The following is a 16,912-nucleotide window of genomic DNA, read 5'->3' as shown; positions in this document are numbered from 1 at the left end:
TGGATAAAGGTGTGATTCAAGGCTGTGTGCTGGCTCCCCAGCCATTTTTCTGATCCTTAATAATCCTGCCCATTAAATGTCCTTCCTGAATGCTGATGTACCAAGGTTGAATGGCAGTAGGCAAGGCGTTTTTACTCTTTGCAAATGACTGTTTTTTTTTTTGTAAATTTCAAAGACACCTGCGGATTTCGCAAAACATCCGAACTGGTTGAAGAAATGTGCAACGAAAAAGAATAGAGCATTCGCCAGATCCATTGCTTACCTTTTTTTGCACAAATGACCTTAGCACTGAGAACTTTATCACTGTAAACAGTTACTGTAACTAATTATTTTAGTGATTGTAAATATGCAACATCTTGCTACCTGAAAATATTATGTCTTACGCTGTTGCCTGTGGTAACACCTGTAAAATGTATTACTTTGCTTCTCCAGCTCCTAGATACCCACGGGTTAGGCGCGCTCCACAAATGTTAAATAAATAAAGAAACAGCCTATGAACCCATGTGGTCCATGCAAGATACCTAGGCTTAATCTTGGATTGAGGGAAAGTATAACAGTAGTTGAATGGTTCCATTACCTAGGTGCTTGTTTTAATAACCAGACCTCCTGTAGCCTGCCTGTGAACAAGAGCGATCTGATATTGAGCAGACAAAGGGGAGCTACTCTAAGCTTCTGAAGACGGTTTGAAGGTCAGGCTGTCTTTCCCAGAGAGCTCAAGCAAACCAAATGCTTTGCTCTGGGTCTAATTTATGGGGGACATATTAGCATCGATCACTTAAATGTAAATGGGACTTCTTTTCTTAAAGAAATGATTTGCTTTATCGAATGGTGCCCCAAAAGTGCCTTTTGCGCTAGAACTTGTTAACTGGATTGGATTGAAAATATAATATTGGGCGATAATAAGGAGTTCTGCAATTCTCCACAAATATGGGCAGTCCCTTATTGATGTTATAAGACCACATAAGGCATCGTCTTGGTTATGGTTGAAGCACAATGTATTAGAGTGCTAAGTTTGGATTGCCGATGGTAAAACCGTGCCAGAAACGAAGCTAAGGAAAAGGGGCCAGATTCTGGAAAAGTAGTGCACAGGAAAGGAGCAAAGAGAATGCACTCATTAATTTGCGATGCTTTCTGAAGGTGTCCAGTTAAAGGATCAATTACAAAAGGTTCGAATGCAAAAGGTGAGAGTGAATAGGATCGAAAACCAAAGATCCAGGTTGGCTTATTCTCTAATAGCAGCCCGCTTGCATAGATTAGCGCCTGGAGCGCACTGCCAACACTAATGTATGACAGGCTCCCAGCGGACTACGAGGTTGCTGAGAGTTCATTTCACGGATACTGGCCCTGCTCGAAAAAAGAAAGGAATTCCATTGCTGTTTGGGTGATGGAAATGTAAGGGTGACATCTGTCACACTAATGAAATATGACAGGGTCAGAAATGACCCTGTCATGATTTGCATCTCCTCTGCGGCTGTTTCAAAAGGCCAAGGGGGTGGTCCCTCCTTTTTGCGTATACTAAAAACGCATTCCTTTTTTGAATTTGGGATGCGCTTAAAATGCCCAGAAACGCACCCTGATACGGGCAAATACCCAAAGAAGTGAAAGATGCCCTTTGAGAATGAGCCTGCCCCCTTTTTTTGGTGCAAGCGCATCTTATCACTTGCACCAAAACATTGTTTCGTTAATCTGGTCCACGGTGCCAGTACTACTGGTCTAGGATGTACTGGACTACACAGTTACAGAGGCAGGATGAATGGACTTGTCAGGGACACAAGTGTTAGGAAGAGAAGGTTCATTTAAATGTACTCATCAGTTAGGTGGAAAGGAGTCAAGTGCACATATTCATATGTGCAAATATCTGGGCATGTGCATTCCTTTAATAGAGAGTTCCTAGCAGGTCTTCCTTTTGCAAGATGGTGGGGACTGAGCTTCCATTGATGGTTGGAATGTGGCTAACATTCTCAACTGCCTTTCACCAGCTGACTCCGCTGTGTGTAGTTATTTAAATATATTTACCTGAAAAGTGGGCAACACAAAATGTATCATTCCCAGAAAGAATATGATCTTTGCATTCTACATCTGTGGGACAGGTTCCGGAGCGCTGTGGTGGGACGATCTTGCTCTGAAGCAATGAGCAGCAGTAAATTATATGTCAGCGGTGTTCCTGGCACAACGCCAGACTAGGCCACTAATTACCAGGATGCTTGAAACTCATTTCGGGAGACCTCAGATAACGTTAATGGTCTCTCGGGTTCCTTTCTTCTTACTGCCCTTTATTTATTTATTTTATTTGTATTGATTCACAAAGGAACCTTTACAAAACATACACATAAACATTACCATTACAAAACATACACATGCAACCTTTATCATTATCTTGAATACTTATATTACTTGCATTTCTCTAAAATACACTCTAAAAATACATTCTAAAACCTAAAATGTTATGATCCTCTAAAACTTAATTTCATATATATACATAAAATTCATATAGCCAAGCTTAATAGTTCATTACTTAGCCCTCAAGGAATTCCTAGAATTTCTAAAATCAGCAATTTCATATAGCTAGTGGATAATTTTTCGACACTTCGTCAGACATTCAAATACCGTTTTCCAAACATGGTGTAACGCCATGTGCACAGTTCCTAGATCAATATTTAAACAGTAGCCCCAAAATCCATCACTTTTTAAGTCCTCGTAACTACCAACAAATTTCCCTAGCTTTTTCATATAAGTAGATCCCATCTTGGGACACAATGTTAATACATGTCTAGGTGTTTCAATGTTCCCCTTAATCTTACAGATACAATATTTTCTCTCTTCCATTGGCATATGAATGTAGGCACCTTGTAGTGATAACAGTGGCAACAGATTTGTATGCAACTTCAACACGAAATTGAGGACTACAAAACTGGGGCATTTCAAAAGATGCTGTTAGGTTTTAAGATAGCAATGAGCAATACCCAATACATATTTGAAATTATGTAGTGTTTGCAAGAGTGTAAAATTGTTTAACCAATCCCACTGCTCCACCTTCTTTTTACATAGTGCCTTCAGCCCCTGATACTTTGTGCCACGCTCAAAAACTGGAGTCCACTCAATATTGGTGAAACACTCCTCATTCAATTTTACGTATTTATTGGAGCTACCTGTTGTGTACGTCGAGCCAGTAAGTTGCAACAATTGGCATAATGGCATACCTCATGATTTGATATATAGTGAGCCCCTCCATACATGTACTTGGCTCATGGGGGAAACTAATCCCAATTCTAATCGCAAATAGGCCATGGGCGTGGTATGAGACAAATTCAAGTGTTTCCTCCAGAATTGTCCTTCAACCACATTTAGTCATGTCAGGCCCCTCATGGCTAATGCTTAGAGTCCATATAGAATGGCTAGCGAAAAACTCTATTTATACAACTTTAGGATCCCTTTTAGTGAATATCCTGCAGTTGTTTTGCAAATTTGTTTTTAGACAAGTTAATTTTTTAGCCTTTCTTTTCTTGCAGTGAACAATGGCCCGTAGTCCCCATCAGCTGTCAGCTCCACTCCCAGATATCGGTATCTATCGACATACTCCACCTTATGTGAGTCTATCTGGAGACTGACCCAGGCTATCTTATTACCCGATACTACCATCATTTTTGTCTTACTCATATTTATGACTAAGTCATTCAACTTTGCATACTCCGTCAATATTTTAAATTTATTTTCTACTTCCCTTATTGTACGTCCGAGCAAGACAAGGTCGTCTGCATACAATAAACTGGCTACATGTTGAGAGCCGATCTTAACTGGGCATCCATCCCACGCCAATATCATTAGAGGTAAATCGGCCAAATAGAGACAAAATAATAAAGGGGCCAGAACACAACCTTATCTGACCCCCTTATTAACCATAACCGGGGTCTTTTTGGATCCCCAGTTATTCATCTACACCGAACACTGTTCCCTGAATGCAGTTGGATAAGTACCTCCAGTAACTCCGCATGTACGCAGCTTCTGCCATAACCGAGCCCGATTCACTGTATCGAATGCCGCACTGAAGTCCGCCCATATCAAATATAATGCGGGCTTCCCCCTATTTGTGGACTCACCTTTAAGTATATCCAGGAACCTTAATGTTATGTTCTGTCGCAGACCCTGGACGGAAGCCGGTTTGTGTAAAATCAGTATGTTGTTTTCCTCCGCCCAACCCTGCAAGGCGTGCAACACAAATGTACTAAACAGTTTGCCCGTAACATCTAACAATGATAATAACCTGTAGTTTTCCGGACATACGCTATCTTCTTTTTTTATATATTGGCAGTAGGGTAGCCCTTAAGCAAGTCAAAGGAACTGCTTTTACTTTGCACACCTTTTCAAATAGTATTTTCATCACCTGTGCCTATGCACTACGGTCGGCTTTCAGTACGGCATTGGACAGCGGCATTGGGCCCCGGGGCTCAAGATCCCTTCAGTTTTATTATAGCATTGTAAATATTATCAACACTTGGGGTTAGTGGACATCACCCCTTGTGAATTATTTCCAGATTTCCTTCTACTGTGGTCACGAAATTAGTCCTAACGTATCTAACGTATCCTATCCATTTACACTCAGGTATAGGATTTATAGTGAAACCCCGAGTATCGCCCTTGGCTTTAGACAGTGTTTGCCATATAGATCTAACACTTCTTCTACTTAACCAACTCTTTTTATTCTTCTTGTTTTGGCCTCCGTGAGTGAATTAGAGTCTGACTCCCCTCTAGCCTTTTTCATCTGTCTACGCATCAGCCTTTTAGCATCTCTGATTTCGATGTCAAAGGCCTTCGAGTCTTTGCCTTTGTGAATGGCCAGCTGGCTTAGAAAATCATCCCTGTATGCTGTTATTACGCACAAGGTCGAATTATGGCCAGTTGCTCCAACCATGTACCAATATCCCTAACACTCTGCCCTTGCCATAATTCAACCATGTGCGTAATAAGTTGGTTTACGTATCTCAATGCCTTGAGTAGGTTTTGTGGCGTCCAGCATATCCTGGCTTTCCCATGGTTAACCTCGAGGTAACACCCACCCACAATGTCAACAGGTTTTGTTTGCAAATGAATAGTAATTATAAGCATATCATGGTCACTATACCCCGTACTTCTGGATTCCAGCGACTGCACTCTTTCAGAGCAGGCATTGGTACCAAAAAAGTAGTCTAATGTTAATATTTTCTTACCATGGACCACATACCCTGACCCGGCCAAACCCCTGGGGTCTGTCCATTGAAAAATCAACATATCCCACTTCTTCAGCATATCAACCCAAGCGTTCCCTTTTGTATTCCATCTTGGGTTTTTCATTACACTCACTGGTTTTACACATCCATATTTGGGGCTGGTTTTCTTATCTCTGCACCCTGCATTTAAATCTCCTCCCAACAATACAAATTTGCGATCCCCAGCCAATACCCAACACAAACAGATTTGGTCTATAATCTCATGGATCTCGTCCAGATTCTCTATATCCGGCTGAACATAGATGTTAATTAACAATACTACTGTTGACTCACCCACCCCGTTCACCCCTGCCTCAATGGGCTAGATATTCTATGAGCTCTTAATCACAGTTACACTGGTCAGTGGAACCCCTTGCTTAATAACCACAATGAGACCCCCAGAAAGTCAACCTCTTGGGCCCCTGGTCGCAGTTTGCTGGAATAATGTGTAACCCTCAATATGGACATTAGCTGTTAGCCAAGTTTCCTGCAAGAAAATAACATTGAATTTGTTGAGTAGGTGAAGAGAACCCATTGTCTTAATAATAACTATCCAGTGGCTTCCCAGAAGTCTTTTGGTTTACTTGCTGCACTGGCATTCTGAAGGAGACGCTCTTACTGATGCTGCGAATAGTGTCTTCTCCAGAAGATCAGCAAGGTGTTGGTGTCTCCTCCCGCGGATTGACGAGGAGCAGTATCTCACCTCAAGGATTGGTGTTTCAGAAAGAAAAAGCAGAGACATTTTCAAGAAAGAATTTGACTCTAGGAGAGAGAGACTTTATTTCCACATTGCAATGGAAAGGAGAAAAGAAAGACTTTCAACGTTTACATTGTAAAAAGTTAATAAAGGCCACTGAACCTTCAGTTTTGGAGGCATATATAAAAAGTAGGCATAGGTTATGTAAACTTTAGTCAGCTAATATTACGGAAAGTTGCCATGCTAGATATAATGTTGCTCGCAAGAGGTACACTAAATAGGTGGACCACACCTTTCGACAATAAAGACATGGGCAAGGTGTGTCTTCCCAAACTATACTTTAATCTCCAAGTACCCAGACCCCTTCCTAGCCCGTTTTCACTTACTTTGTGTTCCCTCTCATAACTTCCCAACTACATAAAGATGCCAACAGGGCCCGCATTACATCTCCCCCTTTTTAACAAACAAGTCTAACAAATTACCCCATCTCTTCTCTCAGTCTTCCGGGTTTTATACGATACCTTACTGGGCATCCATCTTGCCTCGGTTCTTGGGTCTCACAGGCACTGTTCTGTCCAGAACCCCACCACTCTTAATCCAACGCTTCAACATCTCCGGGATACAAGTCTTGGGAGTCAAGTCCACTCTTACCTGCTCTGGGGAGATTCCAGGATTGGTCTTCTCAACTTGAACATTTCCTGAATTGTGATCCATTCCATGTTATTGTCTTGCGGGCTCCGTTCCCCAATGTGATCATTGTTCCTTTCTTGTCTGTCACTGTCCGGAGCTCAGGCACTAATGTGGGGTCTTCTTTCTGGTGTTGTCGTTGTACCAGCACCTGATCCCCCACTTGCATGTCTGCCTCTTTGACGCCCCTCCTAACATCTGCCCTTTCCTTCACCTTTTGCTTTTCCTCTCCATCCTTTTCCAGGGCTTGCTTCTCTGACACTCATGGGGCGTCTGTCTGCACCCAGGGGAAGAAATGTCTGCACCATTCTCCAAAACATTAGATCAGCTGGACACACTCCCATGCTGTGGTGCGAGGTATGTCTATAGTCTCTTAGTAGTTGGTAAAGAACTTGTTCAGATGGGCTGTTGGTAACATTGGTGACCTGCAGTGCCCTTTTGATATTAGCCATAAATTGTTTAATTATGCCGTTTGCCTGAGGCCACAATGGCGTGATTTTCCTGTGCTGAAAACCCATATGTCAGGCGAAGCTTGCAAAGCCCTGGCACCTGAAAGGTGGGCCATTGTCTGACTTAATCACTATAAGGTTGCATAAGCTGTGAGTATGCAGTCCAGCACTGGAATGATACAGGTGTCAGCTGTGGATGGCATTAATTGTGCTACTGGGAATCAGGCACATTCATCAATTGTACCAGCACATAAGTCCCGTCTCTTAGCGGTGCGAAGAAGTCAACTGCCAGTTCTTCCTATACTCCCTCTGGCAGTTGTGACATGTGCATGGGGCTTGGGTGATATGGGTATGCTACTATGCAGCACATGCCACATCTCTGCAGAGTCTTCTGCACACTGGAGTCTAGTTTTGGGAACCAAACATTTGGTCTTAGTAATCTATTAGTCGACACCACTCCTCAATGGCCCTCATGCGCAAGGTCGATGACCTGTTGCCTCGATGAGCTGGGTAGCACGATCTTGCAACCTTTCATGACAATATGGTCCTTCGTAATGGTGAGCTCCTCCTGCATTGCTGCAATGCTACACTTCTATACCTTGCTAACATTTAAGCATGTTTCATTTTACCCTTCGCTATGCAGCTGGCAATGATGTTTAATGCTGAATCGTGTTCAGATTCACACTTGGCATCGCCCAATCAATGGGGAATGGTTTCATGTGATGTATAACAGAAAGTATGTATGCATCTCTGGTCAAAGGTTCCATTCTGGCAGATCTGCTGGGATAGCGAGACAGGTAATCAGCCGGGTTTTCTTTTTTGCCTGGGCGGTGTTTGATGGTCAATTTGTAATCTTGGAGGTTGAAGGCCCCATCTTGCGATTCTTGGAGGCATCCTGGCCTTAGGGTTGTCATATATGGTGAGGAGGGCTTGGTGGTCTGTAATGATGGTGAATTATTTTCCATAAAGAAACAGGTGAACATTTTTGCAGGCCCACACAACCGCCAAGATGTCTTTTCTGCCTGGGAATTGACTTGTTCTGTGAGGGACAGACTCCTATTTGGCATATGCCACCACAAATGGAGAATGGGGCGTTTTGGGATTATGTTGTGTCAGTATGGCTCCCAGGCCGACCTGACTGGCGTCAACGATCACCTCAGTTTGTCTGTTGGCATTGAAATAAGTCCTGTTCTCAGCATTTTTTAATTTGTGATGAATATATTCAAATGCTGCCTGGCACTGCGACAGCCATCTGAATTCCTGCTTGTGTTTAGTGAGTTCTCTTAACGGGGCACTGATAGCGGCATAATCCCTCAAATATCATGAGCAGTAGCTCGCCAGTCGCAGGAACGATCGTAAATCAGAGACATAGGGCCTAATTCCGAGATTGGAGGTAGTCATGGCGCTATTTGCGCCATGACTGCCTCCAATAATGGGTCCGAGTCCGGTGTTGCTCAATGGGGACTTACTGGTGTAGTCCGACCCTGGCGGGACCGGTAAATCCCCATTGAACAAGCCATTCCTCATTCCCATTTGAGCCCCCATAGGGGTCAATGGGAATGGGGAAGGCGCTATTTACGGGCCTGCTAATGGCAGGCCCGTAATTAGTGGCCTGGTCCCCTAACGGGAACCGTAAGAGACATGTGGTCCAACCACACATCTCTTGCGGTTCCCGTTAGGGGACCTCGGAATCAGGCGGTAGGGGATTACCGGCACTGGTCTCCTTACCAGTGCCGGTATCCCCTACCACCCGACTCGTAATGACCCCCATTATCTGTCCTGAGGGTTTCAATCAGTGCTGCACTTTGTCAGGGACCGGACACATGCCTTGTTCCGAGAATATATGTCTGAAAAATGTGAGAGGCCTCTTGCGAAATTCAACGTATTGTAAGTGATTTCAATCCAGCACTCCAACTAACTCAATGCCTAGTATGGGATGCCTAATGGAAACCCTTATTTATATATTTTTATGTCAAAAGTTTGTTTAATTCTGGATGATATACGCCTATATAGTGCCCCTCTCTTTGAATCCCACCGGTCCCACTGAACCAAGGAATAGGTTTGTTTGGAAAATTAAAAGATTTATTTGAAGAACTGAACAATATATATATAACACACTTTTATGAATATGAACAATATCTGAATATCACACTTTGAATATGAGCAATGATCGGCAATGGGTAATATTACAATATCAACAATCTCTTTAATCAATTAGGAGTAGGAATAGGAAGAATAATCTAGCAGAGAATACTTTGTATGGGTTCAAGAGATTGCAATGGGAGGAAGAAATGCAACACAGAAATAAAACTTGATATGCCTTCAATCAAAAGACAATATGATCACTCTTTCCCCTGTTACTACTCACTCCCCCCAACATGCAATATGAAGATATGGAATGAGGGCACACAGGTATCCGGAATAACAATCGACAATGCAATTCAATCCCACTTCCCCACAGCAAGCTTAGAGAGAACAGGAATGCTTTAAAAACAGGTAAAAATGCTTTTGAATGTGATTTGCAATGAATGGGAAAATGCTAAAAATTATTTTAATTCACTAAATGGGATTCAGAATTAGTGAGAGTTGCTTGGATTGGTTCAGGTCAACACTAGCAATGATTTATGAATGATTAGCAGATGGAAAACGAAATTCAGAAGTTGAAAACAAGAAACAGCTATTTTACATGAAGTGAAATCTAGCCAAATTGCAAATCGCGGCAACTTTTCCATGTGCGGGAAACGCGATTGCAGAAAAACTATAAGGAATTGGAATGTCGTTTGGGTTTGTTTGAAAGCTGAGGATGTAAGCCTCAAAATTACATTAAAATTTTCGTCTCTAGGATGTATGGTTCAAAAGTTACAGAGGTTTTTGTGAAGGTCGATTTTTCAGAAAGAGTGAAGATTTCAAAAATGAAAGATGCGCTTTAAAGATTAGGAACCAAGATGGACTTATACTAAGGGGCTATGAAAGTACAAGATACCCAATGGGACAACCACCAGATCAGGGCACCTTCCGCTCTGATTGCTGTGCGCCAGGACATTTGACTTTCTTCAGAAATATCAGCGCACAGATGATTATCGCTACAATTATCACAGACTAGATAATGAGAAGAATTCAGGATGGACACAAGATTCTATAATGCAGTTCTGGATAGGTTGAAATGAATTGAATAGGATTACTTTCAACTAAGAGATGACTATGGACAGTTCTAGACTAAATAGTCACTCCTATCGCTTTGGAATGGAATGGGCCCGTCAAAGATCTGGTCAAGGGTTTGGCTGGGATTCTCTCGCCACCGGACAGGTCTCAGGCACTGGGTTCTGCTCTCAGCAAGGCCCTCTGGTCTGCGCGGCCTCTTGGACTGGATCTGACGGGTTGGTTCTGGGGACAGCTCTGCTCTATGGGTCTACATCTTGGTTCTAGCAAGAGGTTCTTAGCTAGAACAGCAAAACAGCTCAGCCAGGCTGTTGGATTTTGTGTGGCCCTTGGAGGTTTAGGGCTTAAAATCAGGTTTGCAAGGTTTTTAAAGGCCTGCTGAAAAGGGTTCAGCTGTTTGGATTAGGCCTCTCTGCTTCAGAGTTCTAGAGTCTGGATTCTGGGCCTGGTTCTAGAGTCTGGAGTCTGGATCTTCCTGCAGGGTGCTTCGCCTGTGGATCAGTTGATGAGTGAGAAAGTGTGTGTCTGGGTCCTCAACAGTCCCTATTTATCCATTTTCCAAAGTGGCTGGGGAGGCTGATTGTCTATGCCCAACCCTCTAAGGATCTGATAGGTCAGAGAATTCCCTGTCCCCTGATTTGAGAAGGGAACAGTGTGTCATCATGTGTCAAAGTGATGCTGCCATTTACAATCCAGGGAAGAACCACCCCTTTGCTTTTACTTAGAAAATCTATTTTTCCCAAAATATCATTTTTTCCATATGCACAACTTGATCATATTACATATACACATCACAGATTAATTAAGGTGCGTCTCTGTTCAAGTCCCATGTTCCTACAAGTTTCGGTTCACAAAAGACAGTTTTTTTGCACTTTTGGTTGGTAACACATTTTCGGAGCTGTACAATTTTTTACATGTACATGCACATATCGTCTGGTCATACTTCTGTCATTTTTTATGTTCCTAGCACAACTACAATAGCCACAATATAAAAAAATGTTGTGGTTCAGTCTCAGAACATCGCACAGATTCCAGATTAGTTTTAAATTGTGAGCACCTTTTTCATTTTAATAATCTCTAAGTTTCATATTTTTGTCCGTTCGGTACAATACTTTAGAAGTATTTTCCTTAAACATATATTTAATCCAATGTCAAATTCACATTTTCAGTCTGGCCCGCCTCCAAGGTTTTGGCTGAGTCAGAGAGTCACATGGCCTCCTTTCTGCCAGGGCAGTTTCTATTGACGCCCCAAATTAGCATCTCCATTCAGCTCAAGGGAGCCCTTTGTCTGCACTCAGAGCAACAGGCCAGGGTGCCCCTCCCAGTTCCTTTTCACACCAGCCTGCCAGTTTCTTAGCAGAGCACAGGAGAACAGGTTCCTTTGTTTAGGGAGGAGGTGTGGAATGTGTTTGAAGCCCATTGTGGGAAACTTTAACTTTTAAACCCAATGTCTGAAATTGACTTGTCTTAAAATATAACTTACATTTTTAACAAATACATCAACCAATTTCTTATTTCAAGCCTTTTTCGAATATAGTTTTGAATTGTATCCACCTCTTAGGCTTCTGATAGCAAGTCTTTCTTTGGCATAGTTTGAGTTCAATGTACAACTTTACACCTGACAGGTTTTAAATCACCGGCTTCTGACAGAGGTGAGTAACGGTACTACACCCATTTTTGACAGATTTCTTCCAGCCCAACCATCCTCAAAAGTGGACTTTGTTCAGATAATATATACTTCTGTGGACATTGTATTTATGCGGATTCTCGAAGTAGAATGAGGTTCACCACCCAACAAGGAGGTTGGATCTTTTTGTGTGGTTTGTGAGACATGATTTTTGCAATTTTGACAGCCAGGGGAAAAACAGATTTTTAAAACAGCTCTGTGTTTCTTTTGCAATGATTTTGCTCTGTGGGCAGCCAAATGATGGGTTTTGGCAGTGGTCTCCTGTGTTCCCACTGACATAGGCAAATGTGGATGGCGGCCTATTTTTCAGATTTTTACTGCGCACTTTCTGGTGATTTTTGGCAAGCAGCATGCTTTCCTGCGGCCATTCTGATGTTTCTGCTGCAAGCAATGCACAGTAATGTTGCAGGGCTTGGCCTAGTGGGTTGAAACATCCCACAAGCCCCCCTCTTGTGATTGGCGTTGATCGACCATCAATGGGAATTCGCAAGACTGGGATGTCAGTTTCATCTCTTCTGATTCCACAAATGGCAAAGTTCATCATCTTTTCCTCCATCATGGGTGGATCGATCGGTTCTCCTCGCCAGTCCTGATGGGAGTACTGAGCGATACTCCGGGCCTGTCGGATCTTTGCACGCGGTCCCGGGGTAGTCGTCCTTGGTTAGTCTCCATGGTTTCCAATCAACTATAGGTTATCTCTCTCCTAGGATGACACAGCAAAAACATATTTGTAGACATTTCCCCACCACTATTAATGTAGTGGGGCGGACACATACATTTGATAAATCAGGAGACATTTGCATTATTGTATTTTATAGGCTATATGTGTAATATTTTGGAGTTGGAATTTTATGGATCTGGAGTGTCCCCCTCTGGAGTTCCAGAAGACTCCTCCAGTTGCTGCAGTGTGTGCCTAGGATGGCAACACTTTAGTTGATTAATATGACCCACTTATCTTCCCCTTCTGCCAAACTGCCTTTTGGGATGCAGATCTTGTAGGCGACTGGTGAGATTTTGACTGCAATTTCAAAAGGTCCCCTCCAGGTAGGCAAAAATGTGCGTTGTTTGGCCTGGTTCCTTTGGAAATTGTATAGGTAGACCCGGTCTCCCATATTGTATTCTTTTCTGGTAGTCTTCAAGTCATAGTGGGTCTTCATGCTATCGACTGATCTCTCTAGATTTCGTTGAGCATAGGCAAAAGCATGTTGAAGGTGTTTTCTTAGGTTTTCAACATACTCATGAGTTGTGGAAGCATTGATCAATGTCTGCTCTTGGGTTCTGTAGAGCAGATGCTGGGGAAGCACCATCCTGCGTCCAGTCATCAGCTCAAACGGTGACATTTTAGTTGCAGATGAAGGGGTAGATCTGATGGCCATTAGGACAAGGGGTAATCGAATATCCCAACTTGGCCCAGAATCTGCCACAAACTTTTTTAATACCCTCACAATTGTTCTATTATATCTCTCTACTGCACCACTAGAGGCTAGCCGGTAAGCAATATGTAGCTTCCTTTTCACCCCAAGTATCTCCCACATTTTTGTCATTACTTTGCTGGTGAAATGGCTACCTCTGTCTGACTCAATCCTTTGGGGTAGTCCAAAACGTGAAAAGATGTGGTTGATCATCAGGGCAGCTGCTGTTTCTGCCTTGCAGTTTGGGGCCGGGAGACATTCCACCCATTTAGTAATCAAACATGTCACGGTCAACATGTACTTGTTTCCCCTAGAGGAGCGAATCACGGGCCCGATAAAGTCGACTTGCAAATCAGACCATGGCAGTGTTATCCCCCTCTTTTGAAGAGGCCCACAGTGTGTGAGGGATGTTGGCTGAAATTGTGCACACACAAGACACCCCTTCAAGTATTGGTCGAGGTCCTGCCCCATGTGTGGCCAGTATGCAACCTCTCTTAAGATTTCAAGTGTTGTTTGAAACTCCCTTTGACCGGCTGTGGCCGCATCATGGGTGTTACTTAACATCAGGCTTCGGAATGAGGTAGGAACCATCCACTGATCATGGCCAGCTAGGGATTTCCTCACCAACAAACCGTCTTGGATTCAAAACATTTTTGGACATTTCATTAACACTCTGAGGTCCTCTTTCCCTATGTAATCGGTATCCGTCAGGGGAAAGTTCTCAGGGTCCTCAATGTGTTGATAAAACGTACCAATTATTGGATCCGCCTTTTGAGCCGTAATTAAATCGGCATCTGGGGTCTCCTTACTCCATTGTGCAGTTAAGAGGTCATTGTGAGCATTTGTTTGGGACCTAGTGATAGCAGTGACCTGGATTTCCCCCAACAGGGACTCGATCTCAATTAGATCCCCTTGGATGGCCCCGGTTTTGGCCAGCTGATCAGCTAAGTCATTTCCAGTTTTGTCTGGTCCCTCTACTTTGGAATGACCCTTGATCTTTTTCCTGTAGATGGTCATCCCATTTGAGCTGACCAGACCATCAATATTTTGGATTAACCTCCCATGTTTCAAGGGTTTGTTATTAGCACATAGCATGCCTCTGGTTTTCCAATTAACCAGGTGCTCCACAAACCCGTTCCATACATAATCCGAATCAGTGATTATGACCAGTTTGTGGAGTTGATGTTGGACAGCAGTGAGGATTGCTTGATGCACAGCCATCAACTCTGCCACTTGACTACTTCGGGGACCAATCTTGTACCCAGCGGAGGGTTCTGGGGTCTCATTCACCCATGCATTCCCTACGCCGGCCACAAGTTCTTTTTCCCCGTTATTGTCAACATGGTAAGAGCATCCATCCACATAGACAGTGGGCATTCCCTCACACTTGTCTTCTTCAAAGACTTTTTGTGGGGAATTTAGGTATGCCTCCATGTTGTCCTTGATTTTTAGACTCTCGTCCTCGAGACAGTTTTATCTGGCACAATCATGCAAGTCAGCCAGACCTTGCGCGAGGGGACTCTTCTTGTTTTGGCCATATCTGACCTCCACAGGAAAGCCTTGCATTGACAGAATCCAGGAAGTAATTCAGGAATTACTCACATTTCCGGCCCCGATTCTGTCGCTTTGAGAGATATTGCAGAGGCTGGTGTGGAGCCTCCACTATGATGTGTTCCACCTGGATAAACGGGCAGTAATTCTTCAATGCCCACACCGTTGCCAGGAGTGCCTTCTCACAATCATTGAATTTTTCCTCCACAGAGGATAAAGTTTTACTCGCATAGGCGATTACTTTACTGACCTTGTCTTGCTTTTGGTATAATACTGCAGTCAAGCATGTATAAGAGAACCCTGTCTCCAAAAAGAACTCCTTGTTTCTCACCGGGGAAGCTAGGCAAGGCGCTTGTGAGAGGCTTCTATTGAGTTGTCTTACTGCCTCGGCTTGTTCTGGACCCCATTCGCACTTGACCCCCCCCCTTCAACAGATAAATCAGGGGTCTGGTGATCTCTGCGTAGCCCTCAATGAACTTTCTGCTGTAATTAGTCAGTCCAAGGAGGCTCCTTAGTTCCCACAGAGTTATGGGGTCTTTCAATTTCTGTAGGGCTTCCACTTTCTTTTCCTGGGGACAGAGACCCTGAGGCGTAATCTCATGCCCCAAGAAATTGACACGTGTTCTACACCACTGTGCCTTTTGAAAGGAAAGTTTTGCTCCGGCGGCCCTCAACTGTGTCAGAACATAACGGATCTCTGCTATGTGTTCCTCCACAGTTGAGCTATTGATGAGAACATCATCTACATTGGTCAGGTTACCCCTCTCACCCAGGTCGGGCATGGCCTTATGTAGGAAAATGTTGAATTCATTGCCGGAGTTGAGGTATCCGAAGGGAGTCCTGGCCCATGTGTACTGCTGCCCCCCAAAGGTAAAGGCCAGCTTCTATTGGTCCTCCCTACTGAAAGGCACAGTCCAGTATCCAATGGTCCGGTCTATTGCAGTGAATACCTGTGACCCCTGGATCTGGGCCAGCCCTTGATCAATGTAGGGAAGAGGCCTTCGGGAAGTATGGACCCGTTTGTTGAGCTCCCTAAGGTCGGCACAGAGTCTCCACTGGCCGTTTGGCTTCAATATCCCCAGCACCGGATTATTGAAGGTGCTGTGGACTGGACGGATTATCCCACGGGACTCAAGGTTCTTAATTATTTCAGTAAGGGACTCCATTGATGCGAGAGGCAAGCGATATTGCTTCACAAACACTGGAGTCATGCCAAGGTCCGTGGAAATTGTTGTTGTGTGGATGTCGGTGCGACCACAGTCATATGAGTCCACCGCAAAGAGATCTTCAAAATCCAAGAAAACTTGTTTCAACTTTTGCCTTTGCTTCAGAGTCTCACAGGCATCATCTAAGTTGACTCTCTCTTCAACCATCTGCCTGAAGCCTGGAAATACTTCTGGTTTCGCTATCTCAGCGGCCTCCTCCAGCTGGGTGGAGAAGTCCCTGGTCAAAGTGCTGATTTGGACTGGTGGCTTCAGGTGGGAGAGGCAGCCCTCATGGACCTGGAAAATCACCTTATCCCTCCTGAAGTCACAAGCCACATTTTCCTTACCATAAGGGCAGGGAGTGTACACCAGGAAGTTCCCCCCATGCCGGGTGAAGATTCTGTCTGGTGTTGTGTTGTCATCACTGTCACTGTCAAAACAGTCCTTGGGGATTGGTCCTAACAGTTAATTACCTAAATCAATAGAAAAATGTTGGTCATCAACCGCCATTCCAATAATGGTGCCTGCGGCTAGAGTGATACTCTTTAAGTCGCTGTTATCCACCTCTATTGGAATGGTGTCATGTTCTATGTTAACTAATGGTGTTGGGTTTACCCCCAACCCTTGCTGTTGGAGAGAAGCATTTAGATGAATATAAGCATCAGGGTTTTTCAATTTCTGTCCTCTTTTAACTTTCACTTCCAGGGAGAATTGTCGGGTCCTTTCTGGAATGGCGACTTCCTCTCCAATCTGAATTTCAACTGCATAAGGCAGCAGTTGAGCTGAACTAAATGCTTTCTCTGGGTCATCAAAGCCCATGGG

The sequence above is a fragment of the Ambystoma mexicanum genome, chromosome 8 (assembly GCF_040938575.1).
Source record: "Ambystoma mexicanum isolate Mex_15411 chromosome 8, UKY_AmexF1_1, whole genome shotgun sequence".
In the NCBI taxonomy this organism is placed as follows: domain Eukaryota; kingdom Metazoa; phylum Chordata; class Amphibia; order Caudata; family Ambystomatidae; genus Ambystoma; species Ambystoma mexicanum.
The sequence above is the reverse complement of the archived record's forward strand: the minus strand, read 5'-3'. Positions refer to the sequence as shown.